At 31.1% G+C, this 22153-nt stretch overlaps 1 protein-coding gene across 1 annotated transcript in view; it reads left to right on the plus strand.

Moving 5' to 3' along the window:
* Positions 1-13001: 13001 nt before the first annotated feature.
* Positions 13002-22153, plus strand: part of LOC131855576 (G-protein coupled receptor moody-like) — a 59070-nt gene continuing 49918 nt past the window's right edge. Inside the window, exon 1 of the mRNA XM_059206854.1 lies at positions 13002-13236. The gene's annotated coding sequence lies outside the window, so the exon portion shown is untranslated. The remainder of the gene's footprint in view (positions 13237-22153) is intronic.

The following is a 22153-nucleotide window of genomic DNA, read 5'->3' on the forward strand; positions in this document are numbered from 1 at the left end:
TAAAAAAATCTTTATCCTTACTAATATTAAAAATGCGAAAGTAACTCTGTCTGTTTGTCTCGCTTTCACGCCAGAACTATTAAATCGATTTAAATGAAATTTGATAGACAGATAGCTTAGACTTTCAGAAAGAACATAGGCTACATTTTATGCAAAATGTTAAAAGTTTGTTTTTTTTTATCCTAAAAAAAAATTGTATGTAATAACAATATTTTTGAAGCTATAATGATGCCTTTTTTGGGTTATTGAATATTTTTTCTTGGTCAAAGTCACTATAATACGCGGATGAAGTCGCAAGCACAGCTAGTTGTAAATAAATTAGATGGACTTCTTACGTCACTACAGTTGTAAAGGCGGCCTTATATGAGTGAAAATTCACGTGTCACCTTGAACCAATATGTTACACGCCATTTGCTCATCTCCCCTCGTAACCTAATGAGGATGTGCTCAGGACCCTCGATGAAGCGGCTGTCACCCGTCATAACTCAACTATTTCCAGCTCGTTCGCATGTAAAGTTTTACGCGTGTAAACAAATTACTCTTTATATATATCCCATTTCTTTTACAGTTAATAATACCCATTTTTATTCATGATGGTATTTGACATTCATACGATCTGACTGATGGTAAGTGGTCACCACAGGTCATAGATGTTAGTAACAATCATTATAGATCGGGTCTATATTCAAATCTATTCAGTACCCATGGGTAATTAATAGATTTGAAATAAAATTGAATATTATAGAAATTATTGTGGACGTAAACTTAAGTAAGCACTTATGAATGGTCTTTTTATTTACCACTATTAATGATAATAATATTTTTATTTGCCACATTAACAATTTACATTTAACAGATATGAATGGTAAATAATTTTAGTTATAAGTATCTCTTAAAAAATATATAAAATGTTTCTAAAATATCAGACAGACAATTTCCTACAAAGCACAGCCACCTACAGAATCCAGTCCAAACTATCCAGGAACCCAAATCATTTCATCCAAATCGCTTCGCCCCTTAGGAGTGATATGAAAATCATAGAAGAATTATATATATTAAGATAAGCTACCAAATGGTATAAGATGCAGATGTGAAGATAAGAAGCAAACAATTACAGTAATAAAAATCAGTCGCAGTGACCATAATTGCATAGCTGTATTCACCGTTCTGACCATAATACTCGTGCAATTCAATTGTACGAGCTTAAATGCTTAGTGGTGGAAATAGATGAGACCAAAGACATCTTCATTATCTTACGAGTGTCTATTATTACGGTGATAGGATTTAGAAATAGATTTTTTTTTCTGGAACATTTTCTTACATACTACTCTTTATATACATTCTTTGGGCTAGTCTAGTTACTGTGCGAGGTATCGAACCTAGTACTCAACCGCTAGACCACCGAGGCCTGCAAATTTAATGAGTATATGCTGAAATCAATGTGTCTACGCAATAATTTATAGTTGGTATATGAACATAACAATACATATTACAGTAGCTTCTATCTAAAAATAGTTGGCAGGACTACAAAATGAATGGAACTGATAAAGCTATAGAAATTTTATATTTAATAATTCAATGAATATCGATATTAAGCATCAGGTTCACTGTTAATTGGGGTGTATTGTGTTGAGTCTGATTATTTTTTATTATATACAGGTATGATGACATCTATCATATATCATCTATGATAAAATCCAGATTAATGAAGCTATAGGGGGCAGCTACGGTAAGCACTGTTACAATACTTAAAAAAAAACAGTAAAAAGCGAATTCAAAATTGATCAATAGGTACATAATGTATTAAAGTTTATTCATCATATAAATAATGAAATTGTTTTAGTTAAATCCCTTCAATCAGCAATTATTCCAATCAACTTGTTTGAAACAAATTTTATGTTCTTGAAGCCATTAAATTTAAGACAATAATAAAAGTTACGCTCCATCAATCTGCCATTAAATCTATGATTATTTGAATGAATATAGAATCCATTGAATAAAGATTATGTTACTTTTGTAAATAACATTTAACAGAAGAACATAGGCTACTCTCAAAAAAGAAACAATAGTTTACATTCATGGTTTTGATCCCAGATAGGATACTCAGAGACGACGTCAATTATCCACGTGGTATACAGCACTCGATAAGCCCAAATTTCGTTCTTATATTTATGATAGAAAAGTAAAAAAAAACTTATACAAACCTAACGGAAAAAAATATAAATCAATAAAAAAATGTACAGACATATTGCATTCGAATCCAACAAACATATTTTTTTCGAATCCGACAAAAGAGTATATCTATAGCGTATAGAATGATCTAGCTGTCTATTAAATTAATTTGTTTTTTATCATTGTTTCCATCACTAGAGTCTTATACTTTAAAAACTTTTTTTTTTTTTTGTTATCAGCTAAATTCAAACTCACTATCACTAAAGAAGGCGAAAGATTTATGCATTTTCAAAGAAAACCAGTGAGGCTGTAAAGGCCGTCTACGGCCAACAGAATTTGAATAGTTCGAAAATTCCGTTAAAGAAACTACTAAATCCCTTTGTATAATGCTCAATCTGCAATTGAACAGTTCAAGACGATTCGTCCTAGATTCAAAATAGATAAAGGAAACTACATTTTCCTTCTCAACTTAACTTCAACTGGCTCTTACAATTCAAGTCGTTAAAATGTCATTTTCTGCGTTCTGAAGGAAATGAGCGCAATATTTTTTTTTCGGACGTGTTATCGTGTCCTACTTAATCACGGTCCGTGGACATTTCTACGTGAAAACAAAGCCAAAGGTTCTTTATTTTGGACGCAGAAACGGGAAAAAGTAAAATGGACCCACTCGTGGCGTATCCGGCAGGTTGCGATTTCGGCTTTTATAATTTTTTTCTCGTTGAATCCTACCATTTGTCACGATGACACTTTTTTTGTTAGCGCATTTTAATTGTATATACTTACCTATTTAAATAACATTTGATTTTACGCAAATTTATATATTAATTTTCTCTTTTATATTAATAATCTTTTCGTTCTCTATATTCTCACGATATTTATTTAAGTATGTTTAAATACAATATTTGCAACATTGATGATTGTACACCGGTTGCCAGTCCGATGCATTGCCAACTGTCACAGAAGTACAAATATACGTACAATTATTTTCGTGTGTTATAGTTTTGAACTCCACGGCCTTTCTCTCAAAGCATGGCAGTTAATTGATCTGTCACGGGACTCTCAACAGTTAACAGGGAAAACATTAAAATTCTCACTGCAAATATATATGGTAATATAATGTTGAAACCTATAATCTCTATTCCAACTTTTTCGTCCAGATACGTTTGTTAACATACGCAACTTTGTGCCAAGCCATAAATCAACGTTACCTATCCCGTCTCAGTTCTATCCCACGTAGATTTACGACATTCCAAGTTTCTGAGTGGCCAAGATAAGAATATGACAACGGTTCAACTGTCGGAATGTGAGGCTGGCAACTCCACCGTGACACATTATTTGAGGGTCTTTGAATTAGCTTTATTTTAAAGTATCAGATGCGTTAATTAGTACGAATATACGCATATAACAATAATATTATCTCAGGACAATTCAGCGTTTCACACAGCGTCATCTAGTCTCAAGCTAAGCTAAGCTTGTGTTATGGGTACTGAACAACTGATATCAATACTTAGATATCTTTTTTGTAAATACATACATAATATATGTACATAGAAAACACCCAAACCGATACAAACGAACATATTATTGAATGCATAATGTTTGCACCGCGCGAGGATTCGAATAACATCGGAAGTAAGGAGGTGTACTGAACCTCTACACCAACGAGGACGTCAAACCGTCATTTTCTTAAACAATTCGTTAGCTGTAGTAGTCTTCGAAATATAATAATAATAATAATAATAATAACTTTTTATTGGCCAATAAAACACTTTTACATTCAATACACATTACGGCGAACCACACACTAGACATGCAAGTCTGTATCGTGTGGTTCAGAGGAGATCATTACACATAATTGATATGTTAGGTGCTCGGCTGACTTTAATGAAATAACTTAACAATATCATGCAACACTTATGGCGTTATATTACAAAGTATATATATAATAAATAAATATCTATAAATAGTAATAAATATAAAATATATTAATACATACAATAGACATACACATATTAAGTACTACTGAGGCTTTATGTAATTAAAATTCGGTTTGAAACAATTTCTCACATTGATCATAGTCCAGACTTATTAAAAAATCTTTTATTTTTATTTTGGCTTGAGCTAGAGAACATTTTTTTATATCACATGACTTGCTTATTCTATTATATAAATTTACAGCTATATATGGGCTAAAACGTTTAGCAAAGGTTGTCTGTACCATAGGCAGGGGTATCTGAAAAACTCTTTTTTTAACAGGTTTCCATATTTGGTGGAATTCAGTACATCTTTATGAGTGACTAAAGTCACTTTCCTCAAAAATTGTTTCCTAACACTAAGTACTTTGCATTCCTTATATAACTTAGTTGTAGAATACCTATATCTTTTTTTCAGCATTGTTTTAAGAACTGATCTTTGGGCTCTTTCGACTTCAATCATGCTTGACTTGGCTGCACCTCCCCAGCAGATGATGCAGTACGACAACACAGAGTGACAGAGGGCATAGTAAACAGTCATGAGTGTATTTATGTTAGCCGACTCTCGTAGTTTACGCATCACATGAGTTATGTTTCGAATTTTGTTTGATGTCATTGAGATATGTTTTTTAAAGTTAATGTTTTGGTCAATATACACTCCGAGATATTTTGTGTCATAAACTTTGTTTATACATTGGCAGTCGCACGCCACGTTATTCAAACATTGATTGTGAATTTTAATTTGCAACCCTAAAGGCGGTGCTGACATTCTAGTTTTGTGGAAACAAAAATAATTTGTTATTTTAATATTGATAGTTAGAAGATTCCAATCTAACCATTTGGTTATTTGAGCCATTCCTCTTTCGGCTTTTGAGTAAACACTCTCCCATGATTTGTCCCAAAACAGTAAGACTGTATCGTCGGCATAACATATCATTTCACTATTTTCTAACTTAATATTATGTATATCATTTAGATATAATATAAATAGTGTGGGGCCGAGAATGCTACCTTGCGGTACTCCGAAATTTGTGGTATGGGTATTACTTGTGAACTGTCCCAACCTTAGACAGTGCCTTCTGTGGTTTAAGTAGCTGCTGAACCAATTTAATGCTAAACCTCTGACACCTGACTTTTCCAGTTTTTTTAGAAGCAGTTTATTAGACACTGTGTCAAAAGCCTTAGCCAAATCCAAAAACACACCTACACATTGTAATCCTTGGTCAAGTTTGGAGGTGATAGTTGTAATAAGTAGAGACACGGCATCCTCGGTGGACTTTCCTGATCTAAAACCGAACTGTTTAGGAGATAGCAGATTTTGGTTTTCAAGGTATTTAACTAATCTTTTGTTGACAAGTTTCTCCAGTAATTTTGAGAAAGTTCCAAGTAGTGCTATTGGGCGGTAATTATCTGGAGAGTATTTACAGCCTCCTTTATGAATTGGGTATAATAAAGCTGTTTTCCAAGAGTCCGGAAAGATACCTGATACAAAACTAAGGTTACAAATGTGTACTAGAGGTGTTAAAATGAATTCCTTTATTGTTTTGATTAAACTATTGGTTATTCCATCAATTCCAGGAGATTTATCATTTTTTAACTGAGTAATTAGGTCACCTATTTCAAATTCATCAGTCGGAGCCATGAAAAAAGATCCCAATACGCCATCCATTTTAGGCATCAAGTTCTCCTCTTTTTCTTTTAACTTTTCTAAAATATTATTTGCAAGTGTATTACCAGTGGTTGAGAAATGGATATTGCACATGTCAAGTGATGTCTTTTCGTCAATTGAGTTTTCTATGTATAATAATTCTGTTGATTCTTTCTTGTGTGTTTGAATATCACAAATGTTTTTTATTGTATTCCACAATTTCTTAGGATCACCTTTATTTTTTAATAATTGTTCTTCTTCAAATTTCGATTTCAATCTATGTAAAAGGTTATTGCAAAAATTACGATATATTTTGTACGTTGTTTGTATTATTAAGTTTATATATATGTACATTACAGATGGTATGGAATATCTTTCGGCAACTTGTAAATAACCATATAGAGAAATTAATAGATTTCTGTTTAATAAATAAAGTCATAAGCAGAGGGCATGATGGTGTTCCCAGAGAGACGCGAGGACGGTGCATCGTTTCGCATATTTCTGTTATCGTTAACATTATTATGACTCGCCGTTGATGGAAAGTCATATATGAACTAATCCCAGAGATGGTAAGGCTTGTTCCCTACTCCAATTGCCCCTGCTAACTTTAATTTCAAGTTCACCACGCTGTGGATAGTTAAGAATTTCTCTGACTATCCCAACCGGGATAACGGTCGTGAATTTATGCTTCACTTTTACCTTATGACTTTAACTCATTAGTATGAATACCTCTCTGTTGTCAAATAGTTTTGCGGTAAGCAATGTTCCGGTTTTAAGGATAAGATATACCATATTCAAGCCTTCAAAAAAAACCTATACCTTCTTAAAAGGCAAGAACTTATGCATTAAAGAAATAAAAGATAATTTGCAATTAAGGACATGGCATTTTAGTCCTAAAGAATGGCAATTCGTGAGGTTTTATTAAGTCTATAGGCGAATATATTTTCCATCATCATCGGACTCTTGAATCCTCTGTCAAATGCCACACGAGCTATCTAGTAATAGTACTGCTTCTACTTTACAATCGTAATGATTTGGTTTACATTGCCCGATAACTTAAAAAAATAGTATCATTAATTCTGTTATTCAGGACGTTTGTTAATAAAAATCGGTCCTGATGCCGCTCTCAACTGAAAAAAACGGGTACAAAAAGGTATTTCTATTTATTTACATAGATGAATAATATGTAAATGTTTAATTTCCTTTGTACGTTATATTCAGAGAGTACACATAACTGGTTCAAATAATTACTTAAAGCTGAGTAATATGAAGCGTCTGGAAATTCCGCCTTAACTTGTTCTAAATTAAATTACTTCCGAGTCAGGAAATGATTACCGAGGTAATTCAGAGATTATGGGCGGTTCTACTTTTTCACAATATAGTATTTATATTCATATCTATATACCAATTGCTTTGTTATTCAGAGAAATTAAATAGAAATATATTAAACGAATTAGACATCAGATATAGTCTTTTCAGTCTACGTAATTTGTATTACTTGAACTGTGACTTACCTTTTGTATTAATTCAAAGTTTTGCCTAAATTATAGTGACAGGCGTTTGAGACAAAACCAATTTCAATTTTTAAAGCGCTAGACGTTCTAAATTTATATTTTAAGTTTAACTGTAACTTTGTCAATCCTAAATCCATTGTTTATTTTTCTTTTCTTATGTAATTTGATTGATAAATAAGCTCACCATTTATATAGGTGTTACCATTAAGTAAGACTAAGGTGCTATGTCTCAGTACCAGATAATTTCAATAGATATCTTCCTCTTCCACCGAAACTAATCTGTATTTATACAAAGGAAGTTAATGAGCGGCAAAATTTTAGTTCTTACATTTTTTTTATTCCACCTTATTAACCTTAAAAATATTTCACAGCTTTCGAACCGCATCGTATTCGGTCTATTTGTTTAGAAATGAAATGAAATTAAATGAAATGAATTGGGTGAATGTAGTTTTACAGTGATGGTTTAACATAATTAATGTATATTGGTTCTACACATTAATCATTTCTGACATACAATAGACAACATGTGCTATTTATCAGTTGTATTTATGTACATCATCGCAGCCCGGAAGACTACTGGACATAAGCCGGGAGGCCTATGTCCAAAGATCTCCACGACGATCCTTTTAAGTACATAATACAATTAAAATCTCGAAATTGAAATCAACATGTTCTCATTATATATGTTTCCAAAATGTTAGTCAATAGATATGATAACACAGACAGACATACAGGCACGTGAGATATAGAACACCCCTCATTTTTCAAATATATATCTATTTATAATATTTACTGTAACGTATAAAGCAAACAGCATCAATATTGCTACTTGCCAACCACTCCATACATAATTAGCAATTTGAGTACAATTTAATACATACATGAGTGCACTATTGTGTTTTTTCATCATAATAAATAAGCTAGATAACATTATCAGCTAGATCAATAACAACCGCTTAAACCTAATGCCTTAGCCGTCATTACAATGACTATCATCGCCTAATAATAAAAATAGAGTGTTGTTTTACTGTGCCAAATTCCATATTTCTCGACGACGGGGGATCGATATGAAACCTACGTGGATAGCACGTAGGTTTCGTATCGATCCCCCGTCCAATACAAACGGGGATCGATGATATGGCGGCCTGAGCCGAGGTTCGGATCCTAGTAGTGCCCTCAGACTAAACTCGTATCCGTCAGGCGGGAGTTGGTCTTCAGCCGCTCCATAAGTCCTTCGGCGGGTTTGTAGTGCATTCTGCACTCGCCCCCTATCGTCCGGTGAAGCTGTAAAGGCCAGCTGCAGACAACAGTGTTAGAGTTGTCCGAAAAAAAATGGTTTTGTAAAAGTGGGTTCAATCACATAAAATTATGACAGTTACTCTTAATGTTGAACAATCTACAAAGATATCTAAACATTAATTATGGCACTTATATGTTTTTTTAAAACGATAATTAATACTATTTATTACAATTACTCACTTATCTAGTCAATAATCAGAAAAAAGCAAAGAAATTCACGTAGTACATACATAGAAATTCACATGTGTTTAAAATTTTCAGATATTTGATATCTGATATAAGAGTTAAAATACTAAACAGAGAATTCTTTAATGATCATTAAGTATGACACTTAAGACAGTGAGTTAAAATTTCAATATCAAATATAATGAAAACACGGTTTTTAAAAATAAATTAGTACAATTTTAATAATCACCAAAAAACCCAAAACTCCTAATCATTTATCACATAGAACTCTTGTGCACTTATTTTTTTCTTATTTGACTATACCATCTCTATTGTCCCATTCGGCTAGCTGATTCATTTAATAACAACTGGTATATTGGAAATCAACATGTATATTTTTTTATTATACTATATCACTGTATTATTTCTAAATATAAAATCCCTTGACTGAACTAACGCCACACAAGGTCGTTTCCCCTAATAATCGTTTACAGAGTCATACGTTTTACATTAAATAAAAAAGTATACAATCTCAAAATCATTAAATGATATTTAAAACATTATTACTACCTAATATTAAAAATATAGAACGTTTAAAATAGGAATGAAAGGAATTTCTTTCTCTTATATCGTTAACCCAATATTGGTTTAGTGTTGATTTTTTTATTGCAGTAGACTTATTATAGTTCCCACAAATATGATTTCTCAATATAATCTTTGTTATAAAATTTTGGTCTAAATTATCCTAAAATAGCTTATTGACTCTGTGTAAATATCTATAAAAGTAATGTGTACATACACATTTTATTTATGTATAAAGTATTGATCAAAGATTAAATTTGATAAAGGTGCTGTTTTATTAAGTTTGTGGGCCTGATAAATATTACATCATCAATATCTATCGCTTAAATAATAAGTAAACATGACATAAGTTATTAAATTTTTACAATAATTGAGGTGTACCTCAATTATAGGTATGTATGCCTGCTCTACCTTTAACAGGTCTATCATTAATCTTTTACCTTTATTTAATGTTATATATAAAATTCTCGTGTCACAGTTTTCGTTCCCATACTCCTCCGAAACGGCTTGACCGATTCTCATGAAATTTTGTGAGCGTATTGAGTAGGTCTGAGAATCCGCCAACATCTATTTTTCATCCCCCTAAATGTTAGGGGTAGTCCACCCCTTTTTTTTTTTATTTTAAGGCAAAACAACGTTTGCCGGGACAGCTAGTAATATATATTAATATTTATTCAAAAATACATCGGTACAATTTTATAGATTTCGCCCTGTATTATATTATATTATTATATATTATATTATTTATACTATATGTACCGATTCCATAATCCTTGTGCACATCACATTCCTCGCAATTAATAGTTTCATTTCAGTTCATTTCATTGTTACCTCATTTTAAGTAATATATAATATATATATTAAAGGCAAAACAACGTTTGCCGGGACAGCTAGTAATATATATTAATATTTATTCAAAAATACATCGGTACAATTTTATAGATTTCGCCCTGTATTATATTATATATTATATTATTTATACTATATGTACCGATTCCATAATCCTTGTGCACATCACATTCCTCGCAATTAATAGTTTCATTTCAGTTCATTTCATTGTTACCTCATTTTAAGTAATATATTTTTAATTATAATTTGTAAACCATTAAATACTACAGGTGACGTCATACGACATTTGCTTCTAATTACCTACATAGCTAATTACATTTTAGGTGTAATTTGCAACGTTGAGTGATTTTTAATGCCAGCCGTGATCGTGTGAAACAAAATGCCCCCGTAAATGTCAATGTGATATGGCCTAATCCTTGTACTAAGAATGTGCCGTTAAATTAATTGATAAACTTTTAATGACGAGCCATTAGTCACGAGTGTCTCCCATATTGGCCTGGTGTAGGTAGAGACGACCTATTTTGAGCCCACTTTAAAAGGAGGTTCTAATCCCATTATATATGTATTTTTCGTATGCTTATAATTCGCTAATTTTGGAACCTGACATTGAACTGCGAGTGCATTGGAATAACATTATATAATAGTATACTAAATGTTTTTTTTAAATATATGATTTAATATATAATAAATCATGTCGTATCAACATTTAAAGAGTTTGATGGAAGATCGTGGAAAGTGGCAAGAGCTCCACCGATAAGAGCGTACCTCTTAAATTATGAATGAAATATATAATGTCATAAAAAGACAATTGTCATTAAATTTTTATTTGATCATACATAATTCAATTCTGTGAACTAATTATAAAATAATAAAACTAATCTTGACTTACCCCAGTCATAATCATTTTAACGCTTCCACTAGCGGTGATCAGGTTTCAGCACTGAATATTTGTAATTTCACACATGCTAATGATGGAGGGAGACGAACTTCTAGCATTCTATGGATTTACCATACAGGTGCCGAGTCCATCGTGTGGCAGAGAGGGAAACTCGGAGCAGTTCCCAGTACTTTGGGTCGGGATTAGGGTTCCTATGGCGACTTACATCAACTGCTACGCCTTCACTGCTTTTGTTTCTCTCCCTACCCAGCCAAATCTGGTAGAAGCCTGCTTATAAACAAAGTAAAATAATTAAGGAAACTTCCGCAAAATAACGCCGAATTCTATAAAATATTGTTAAGAAACTCTTTACAACCGATTTTGAAGAAAGGAATATAAAAAGTGTAGCCTTCTCTATTTACCATTTACCAAATTCCATGCTAATTAAGCTAATAAGAGGTAACACTTTCACATTTACAATGACGTGTACCTATCTCTATTATTCACTTATATTTATTACTAGCTGTACCCGCGGCTACGTCCGCGTTGTTTTTATCTTTATTTTCTAAAATAAAAGTAGCTTAAGTTACTCCTTATTACATCAGCTACCTGTCAAAAAAAGTCCCTTCAAAATCGGTTCAGCTATTTCAGAGATTAGTCGGAACGTCCGAGGAATAGAACCCGCGAAACCCAGGGAAGGTAAGCGGTGTGCTAAGCCGCTAGACCACCTGCAATAAAAAATATGCTAACAGTTCCTAAAACATCATCATTATACGCGCTAATTCGATGTTGTTTCAAAACTATATACCTATGTATTTAAAAATACAATAACCTGTTAAAATATAGAATTTAACGAGAATCGACTGCAGTTTCCGGTTCTATTAAACATGACCAAAGTAATAACAGTTTTATGGAGACGTTAATAGATATATTAAAACGCACCATTACTCTTCTAAATTGGTAACAATATATCTAAAACGAAGAAAAGTAGTTAATAACTACTATTTTAAGAATATTTACCAAGGCAGACTTACAAAGCTGTCTGCATGGGCCTCTCTGTCTCAACTAATTCAGCCGCTACGCAAATTGCTTTTATTGGCTGTCTTTTGAGCAGAAAAATTACAGAGTACGAAGCTCATGGCTTCGTACTCTGTAATTTTTCTGATCACCTTACCTTACTCACGGACCTTAGTCATCCAGATTGGCCCTAAAGATCACATGATGCTGTGATGTTCGTACAGAATGTTCCAAAAGTCGACTATAAACCGGAAGCAGGAGATAGCGTATATGCGACGGTCTAGCCTTCACTTTGTTTGCTATTACACATATAAAAAAATACCGTACAGAAATGAGAATAAAATATTCATTGCTTATGTACGAAAATAATTTATATATTAACTTTAGTAACTATTGTATGGTTTTAGAAAACATTGTACAATGTCAATTGTGTCTTTTTATTCATAATTTATTGTACAATAAAATAATACAAACAAAGAATCTTTTATGCAAAGCAAATAATTTAATTATTGGTATCCTCATTGCTTTTCGATGATAGGTTTTAGATTACAGAAGGTATGGCACCTGATTTACCGTTCTAGTAAAAGGTAAGCTCAAAACACTTTCATTCATTGATAAGATATTCTATATCATTGGAAATAAGGTAGATATTACCTCACTTCAATTCACCTTACACCGCACCGATGCATATGAATGACGCAGCCAGCTGTGGACGGACAATGAATCATCCGAGACCGACTGGCTTTAACGATTTTAGGATATCGTTTAATAGCCTTATGCCTATAGGTATACGGTTTATTTTACAACTACATGTTTAATGGGTGTAAAATTGACAATGCGCGGGCGCAAATACGCTACCGCCAGTATTTGAAGAGCGTAAATGGTTAGTGTGTTGAATACGGCCGTTGAAGATTGGTGTGTGTGACGATAGTGAGAAACACCGCGTATTTTTTAGTAAGTGTAAATACAAAAACAGTTCATAGTTTTTTTGTGATGTGATGACAGAAACATTAAGATATGTGACGAGGATTTTTTTAATAACAACATTTTATTACTGCCTAATATGCGTGTTTAAAGAAATTAAACGGTATTGGACTGAGTCAATTGAAGGTAGACGCGACACATCAATTTAATAAAAATGTAAGTACATTCAAACTATATTAGTTAGACCTATAACTATATAAATATATTTGTGTATTTTTATACTTATATTTTAAACTTTAGTTAATTCTAATGTAAGCCGGTGTTTCCCTAATACAATTTATCTATGTAGTATTTTTTTCTGTTTATACTTTTTGATCGTATTGTTATGAATCTGAACCTATATAATTTTTATTTGTAAGATATCTACCTACCTATTATATTTATTGCGAAGTTCTTTCAAACATAATTTTAAGACTGGTGACATCTTTTACGGTAGCCTCGCAGTTAATTATTATATTTATGTTATTATTTAATTACCTGTATTATTCGTTAAACTAAGGCAATTGCTAGTTTTGTTTTATAATAATTTTGACTGTCACAGATGTAGATAATTAATTATAGTTATAAAGTATTTGGAATTACTTACATGAAAAGTTATTTTTTTGGCATTAAGTACTTCAATAATTAATATTATTTTGGTTATGAGAACCTATTCAATATTTTATTTTATATAAAATAAAATTCGACCAGTATTAAGCAATGAAACTATTATTTTTTTGCACATAAATAGAAAAACGCTTAGATATAAGGCAAATGTAAAATAAACAATCATACTCATAAAAACAAATGCTTACATTGTGCGGGAATCGAACCCGCGATGATCGGAATGGAAACAGTGTTCCAAACCGCTAGTCCACCGAGGTCGTCAGATTAATAATAGGTACTTAATGTAATATTATAAATAGAAAATAAAAATTACCTTTCATACAAAACTTACCACGTGAGTGTACATTTTATAGAAAATTTAAAAAATTATTCTCCGTTTACCATTTATCTAACATTAGGAAATTTGTTGTTTTCACCTAAGTTTCAGTTTGTTATATTTCTTTATATAATTTGTGTAATTATATGTTCTCCTGTAGATTATAAATGCCATTCTGTTTTATGTTTTCTGTATGTACCTACCTATCTACCTGACATGGTTTAATATAATGACCTCTAACATAAACGCTTCCAAAAATGTGTCATAAATGTCCCATTCTAATCTATTCAAATTAGAAACCTATTTATATGGGACTTATTAATTTATAATTTACGTTATTTTGTAAGATACATAACAACATGTAATAATAATTTTGTATTATAATTAAAATATGTACATATACGTAATATAATATATTTTATTACAAAGTTATAACAATATACATTTTGATAAACTTATATGGTATAAAACATAGCTGTAATAGTTGTGCCATCATTGTACCTAAAATTCATATAGGTATGTAATATATAACAGTATAACCATGAAATGTAACAAAATAAACAATAAAATAACGTATTAATAATATGTTATTTAATATAATATAATAATTTAATACAGATGATTCAGTGCCATACGTACCTATGAGGCTTTCATTTATCTTTATGGGTGGCAAAAAGCAATGGCATCCTATTTTACCTATACCACAGATAACATAATATTACATACCAATACCTAATTTTTATTTTTGAACTATGTCTGCCTTTTTAGGTAAAAGATCTGCCTACGTCATAACGATAACACGTCAAATTTCATTAGGATCTGTTCAACCATAAAAAGGGACCAAACAGACTGACTCGTCGCTAAGATCGCCAATTTGTATAAGATCAGCTTAGTTAAGTTTTGTCATAAAAATTTAACAAACAGACAAACATTTATTGTTACCGTAGGGATGCGACTGTCTTTATAATTATTAATTAAATGTTTCCGTATATTCCTCAAGTAGGAGCTGAATCGGAAGATTGGATATTATAAAAAAGATTTTTAATTTATTTGACATTTTATAAACACATTCATCAACAATATTATAGTCTTACTTGTTGTTGTGTAATTATGTATATAAAAAACATCTATTCAAAAAGCAACACACAAGTTTCTTGTTCATTCTTCTTGTTATGTATCTGGGTTCCAAATGAGTGGTAGAATAAAAAATATGACTATTCAAAAGTGCTGTCATTGAATTTATTTGAATAAAAATTATTTCTATTTCTAACAATATTCATAAATATGGCATCATTAATATTTACATATCTTTCTTATGCTAATACTTATCTATATTCAAACAGAGAAATACTAGTCTGTTATGATATGGTTTTGTGCATGAAAAATAGATTTAGCAGTACAAATTTCAACCGCACAGTTTAGTTGCCAATTTGCAACAATATTGTTAAATTATTGAGAACAACTGCGCATGGAACTGTTAGGTATTTGTTCATTTGCCAATATTCCAGTGACATACATAAGTTTGTATAACTTTAAACAATAGGCCGACCAATGTTCGTTGTCTTGAAGGTCTGAATTTTACGACAATGTAAAATTCATTTGGACACAAGGTCACATTGGCGGCCGTATTACAGATGAATAGAATAGAAATAATCTATATTCAAATAACGGTTGCCATTTACTGTCAAATGAGCCATTTACTTGTTTACTAATTTAATTATATAAAAAAAATGAATAGCCCTCTTTTTATTCTACGGCTTATTTGGAATGCAGTTTCAGTCAAGTAAAATGAGCAAACTTATCTGTTGTTCTTTTAAACAAATAGTGTACAATTTCACATTTTTAAGTCAACATTACTAATCCGTAGTTAAAATATTAAGTAGATATGTGTAACATGTTGGTTCTAATTATGTAATTGTATTATAAATAATTATTACAATTATGGGGATGTTCACAATTAAAACATCTATCTACCGCAAGATAGATGTTTTAATTGTGAACATTTGACTTGCCTATATCTTCTGCGTAGTTTATTTGTGTTGTGTACGTTGGCAATGACAATTTTTTTAACTACGCTAATGTGAATAGAGAAAGAACGATGATAAAATCAGAAAGTATATAAACTTCGTCTTCATATTATACATATAAATCTTCGTCTTCGTATTATACATATAAATCTTCGTCTTGAACCCCTCTATCTATTGCTAAAAACTGCAGTAGTTTAAAAGCAAAGATAAGCGAACATAAAGCGATAACGGTAGCGATTTCATTTTATACAATGTAAAGATGCACCAATTGGCAAGGGACCATTATTCTATGATCTGTCGCTTGTCAATCCATTTTGATACAAAGATCTATCGAATAGATATTTGAAATGACTTTCCTACAATGTGTACATGGTTTATGCAAAATTGCTCGACGCTTGTGATTGCCACTTGGACGTAAATTGATGCATGAAATAATCCGTCGCGAAGTAGCGAGAACAATGTATGGTTTCCGGGAGATTTGCACGTTCATTTCCTTTAGTGAGCTACGTTTGCAATAAAATCAGTTTATATATGACAACAATGCTTAAATTTAATTTTATGTAACCAGAAAGAGACCTTGTACTATGATGTTCGTGTTTGTACCTCTGTTTCTGCTATTCTGGTGCATAGCTACTTGTTTTGTAGGCTGTGTTTCGGATTACAGTGACATTTTGTAGGGGCAGTGAAATTATTGAATACAGAAACTTAACATCTTAGCCCTGACGATTGGTAATTTATAAAGTAATACAAGCGTCACATATTTATTTTGTGATATTCTTGATGCTGGTCATGTATAGTAGGCGATAGTTTTCATTTCTGTCCAGCTGTCACCTTGTTAACAAATTGAATTAAAAATAATAAAATATAATTGTTTCTCATTACGAAATTATATCTCAATTATTTATTACTCTAGAAACATAATGTATGTGTATAATAAAAATGTAATTGATCAGCATCTTTGGAAGATACTCGTTTATTAGAAAAAACTAATATTATAAACTAAAATTTTGAGACTTTATCAGTCTGATAGAACCCAAAACAATAACTTATATCTTTTTGTTGTGGGTTTGTGAGAACTTATCTCGGAAATTTCTTGGACAATATGGGACCTGTTTTGACCAAATTTCCCTTAAAATTTTGCCTTTTTTATACAATCGGTTTACAGACAAAAGATACTCGTACGTGTTCAAAATTGCGGGCTCGCTTATATGATAAAATATCAAGTAGGTATAATTTTTAAAGTAATTATATGCCTGTACCGTCTCAATTAGTTAATTTTTGACCTCATACGTTATTAACTGGTATGATGTTTGGGTTTAATGAATAACGATAAGAATTATAGGCCACTTACATTCAATGATTACATTATTTATATACAAAAAATTGTACTCATTATTTTGTTGTAATGATAAAAAATAAGATATTAAAAATAAGTTAGACTTAAAATTCTTCAATGGGATATAATATTGAAGAATTTGAAGTCTAATTTAGGCTTTTGAAATAGAAATTCACTGTTGTTAGTTCTTCTGAATGTAATGGTACAACAACACATTATGAAACAAATTCTTTTAAATATGTTATCTATGTAATGTTTTGGCTGTTATGATTATTATGATCTTACATTTTTAGATATATTCAATGCGCAGTGTCATTAAAGTCTGTGCCATTTATCAATATAAGGCGATGATTATTTGCTAGAAGAGTTTTTATTGCCTAACGCCAAAATAAATGTGGGTCATATTTTTAGAAACCTTTAGGTAATCCAAATGAGTGCAAATTGAAAAAATCTATTATTCTAAAGTGCATTTTTTTATAATAGAACATCGTGTTGTACTGTGTTGTAATTGGTATACGCTGTCGGGTATACCATACCAATTACCATATAGTACAGGCGGGCGGGCTTGATGTTCATGCTGCTATCGTCCACCAGTCAATCATAATACGATGAACATAAACTCAGATAAGTTGTTTTAAATTTATTTGAATAAAGATTGATACTATTCCTACACCATTGCGCTATCCTATGACATAAATAAGACTAGGAAGTATTGTAACGTTATTTTTTAAACTTCCATATGATAACCCTACCGTTACTATCTCGTTTATATTTGCCAAAGTAATATACTACATTATTTGTCATATTAGTCACACATACTCTATCTCGTCTTAGGTCTCAACCTTGAATAATAATGTTCTTTGTTGAGAATTATTTATTAATTATGATTGTGATTATTCAATGAAATATGTCATGTCAACCCGTTCCGATCCTACTAAGGAGAATGTTTTTATATTCAGAAGTGATTACCTCTCATTAATATAGTTAATCGAGTCGTAACGCGAATAATGTAATGGTAAATAATAATCTCTTAGTTTTATTAAGTGTCAGTTATCTACAAAATTGACTGCAGTTGCTGTAGCTCTTACATTGGCCTAACAAAACGTTCGGTAACTATGAGGGTCAAAGAGCACAGCAGTAAAAAATCGACAACCTCATAACTTTGGGACTACCGTTCATCTGTCGAATGCTGGAACAAATGACAGCATATAGTTTCTAAAAACCTATCTACTGACTGTCAATATTGCCAATGAATGGAACACAGGGCGATAGAAAATCTCTGATTTCTTTCTCCATTTGCAAGAAAATAATCATTAATTTATTATTAATGATTATTTATTATTCAAGGTTTAGTTGACAATAATTTAAAAGCTGAAATATTAAGAACTATCTACTTATTGCTACATATTAGTCTCTAATTTTCTGGCTCTTTTCTTAATTTGGAAGAAAATGTATAATAATACTAATGACAATAATAATTTAAGATTTTGTTGACAAAAATTAAAATTATAAAGATTCAAATATTAAGAACTAGGCATCTCATAAATAGAATCTTTAGTAATCTGTATTGAAGACGTACCTATGTATATGATAAACATACAAACGTATGTTATGATAATACGGGACAGTTATTTCATGTTTAAATGCGTTTGTATAATCAACGGACCCTTGTTGAGTGACTGGAAGCACTGTGTGTGGTATCATAAGCCAATATTATTATCTATTTATTCATGTTGATATTTAATGATACCAAAACCTGCAAAATATTTAGAACTATTTTTTGCACCTACTACCTATATACTTAGTAATTTATAAGTTTTGTACTTCAATGTCCTGACAATCGTTCTTAATATATATATCTCCGTATTCCAACTCTCTTTCTATATTTTCTTTTTACCTTTATACATCTATACATGTATACATATAAATAAAATTGGAGTGTCTGTTTGTAATATTGAAATAACCGTTTGTTACTATATGCATATGAATATAAATATGGTACATACACCAAAATAACATTTTTTACAATTTTTGTCTGTCTGTTTGTTCCGGCTAATCTCTGAAATGGCTGAACCGATTTTGACGGGACTTTTATTGGTGTAGTAACATATGTGGAGTAACATAGGCTACTTTTATTTTAGACAAATAAAGTTAAAATCCAAGCGGACGAAATCGCGTGTACAGCTAGTATTAAATAACTAGTAATAAATAATAACTACAACTCCTTCTCCTCCCCCTATCAAATGTATTTAAATTAATTATTTAACAAATAATACAATTTCAAATGTATTTAAATATATCAATTAATTATCAAACATATAATACAAGCTGTGTTTCGTTCAAAACTGACTGTACGATTTGATTGTATTCTCTGAAGTTTAAAATTAATTACTGGTAGGTATTATTTGGAAAGTATTAAATTTTTATTACATTTTAACGAAGGCAATAAAATAGTGTACCTTAATTAAATCAGCATAAAGCTTTATATTTCAATTGAAGAACAATTTTAAATATCTTTGAAGAAACAAATTCAACATTGAATACTATGGAAAAAGTCACAAAGACATAGGTATTCATTTCAAACGGCATAGGATTTCAATGCACTGTACCTACGTATTATTAATGAGGTTATCGATCTTGTAATGGTTACCTTGGTTACGATCAGGCTAGCGTCAATAAGGTCTTCTGCACACTCATCCACTGTATTACAACTCGATTGATATCGGCCAGTGACTGAACTTTCATTACTTCGGTATTCGATGCAATACTGCTCGATCAGACTGAACTTTGTTCATTACATTGGCATTCGATGCAATACTACTCGATTAAAATACATGATAACTTTTGACAAAATCGAATTAAATCTAATGAAGGATTCGTCGGAATAACGTGACTTTGAGTGCTCTTTTCCACTTTTTGCAGCGTTATGCTGGTTATTAATTTATTGTACTATATTTTAAATAGTTGAGTTTGAATTGATGGTTAAAAATTATTTTAAAACCTATTTTCTGTGATTTTAAGTTGAATCTACTTTGCTGTATGTTGCTTGACAGTTTCGGTTGCATCTATGCGTCTACATGTTTGCAACGTATTGACTACGTAATATATGTATTTGCAAGCTACGTGAGGCGATACCAACGTAATAAACAAATCTTTGTTTAATGTCGCAATAAAGTTATAGTATAATCTAGAAATGTACGAAGGACTTACATCTATTCTTTATTTTTAATATGAATATTTTTTTTATTATAATTAAAATGAAGTGTTTAACGGGTGAATTTTCAATTTCGATATTTTAATATAACATACAGTTTCATCTGTTTTTATATACTTAGATTAAATATCTTCACGTTTTTTTTCTCATATATTTCATTAAGACTTCTGCTTTTTTGTAAAAAGGTACAGACACACAGACGCGTGCATTTATAATATTATATAGAGACATCCTGCAATTTATAGCTTTACCTACATGAATTTAAATAACAGTAACAAGTATTTTCCTTTGGGATACGCCAAGGGATATATCAGCCATTAGCGTAGGTGGGACACCATTCCATCTTCATTCATCTCCTGGGATTTGAACCATCTACGTGCTAAAATTCATTCTAATCCATTTATGTATCATACATCTAGTACACCGTCAGCGCAGGATGGTGCACCATTCCATTAACATCCATTAAAATATTTCTCTGTACAATTTTTTTATAAAGCAAAATATTTTTTTTACATGTCATATAGCAATATACAATTCAATAGTCAACTAGCCCCAAACTAAACAGAGCTTATGTTATGGGTTCTAGATAGTTACTTTTTTGTAAATACATATATAATATACGTAGAAAACACCCAGACCGATACAAACAATAATATTCTTGAAGTACCGTGCGTACAAACACTCATATTCTTGAATATAAATGTTTGTACCGTGCGGGGAATGGACCCGCGACCGCGTAAGGCGGTGTGCTAAACCGCTACACTACCGTGGCCATCATTTATTTATTATTTAAATAGAAATACATATTCTTTATTTTAAAACGTGCTTAGCTTGGGATTTGATGACGCTGTTGGTTCAAATATATTATTATTATTAATAATTTACCTCACATGGACAACTCTAGGTAAGGTGCGTGTATAACTTACTTCATTAGTGTGATCCATCCTTAGTTCAGTAGACCCTTAAATGTGAATTAGTTGTCTCCCCCAATTAGTGGAAGTCGCCTGTAAGTAATTGGCCACATTGTAATGTGTAAATAAATTCAACTATATATATAATAGATATAGACATAATCTTTCTAATAAACTTAATATGTATAAGTACTTTTCAATACTCGTATATTTTTTATTGTACCGCTCATTCGGAAAGCAGTCTCGTCACAAAAAGAACGAGGAAGAAACTTGCGTGTTGCTCCTTTAAATTAATATTGTTCAGCGTTTAGGATTTTGTGTGAATACAAACTACTAAATGGCAAGATTGGCAAAGGTGAATAATTATTACATATAGCATAAATAATATTAAATAATTATAATAACTTGAGTTTTTGAATTAAGCTTATCAAGAATGTACCTACAGATACAGCATAGGTTTTTGCAAAAATATATGAAAATATTTTATTCTATTTATTTTTTTCTTATTAATTTTATTTATATAAAAAATATGTATCTCTAAGAAATATTGCAACCACATTTAGCATAAATTAAAATGAAATTAATATCTAATAATTCACATTATATTAGTTAGTTTATTTATATTCATAGCATATAAAGCTGTTTGTAATGTAATATTGTAGG

The sequence above is a fragment of the Achroia grisella genome, unplaced genomic scaffold (assembly GCF_030625045.1).
Source record: "Achroia grisella isolate CSIRO2021 unplaced genomic scaffold, CSIRO_AGI_Agris_v1 utg146, whole genome shotgun sequence".
Lineage (NCBI taxonomy): Eukaryota > Metazoa > Arthropoda > Insecta > Lepidoptera > Pyralidae > Achroia > Achroia grisella.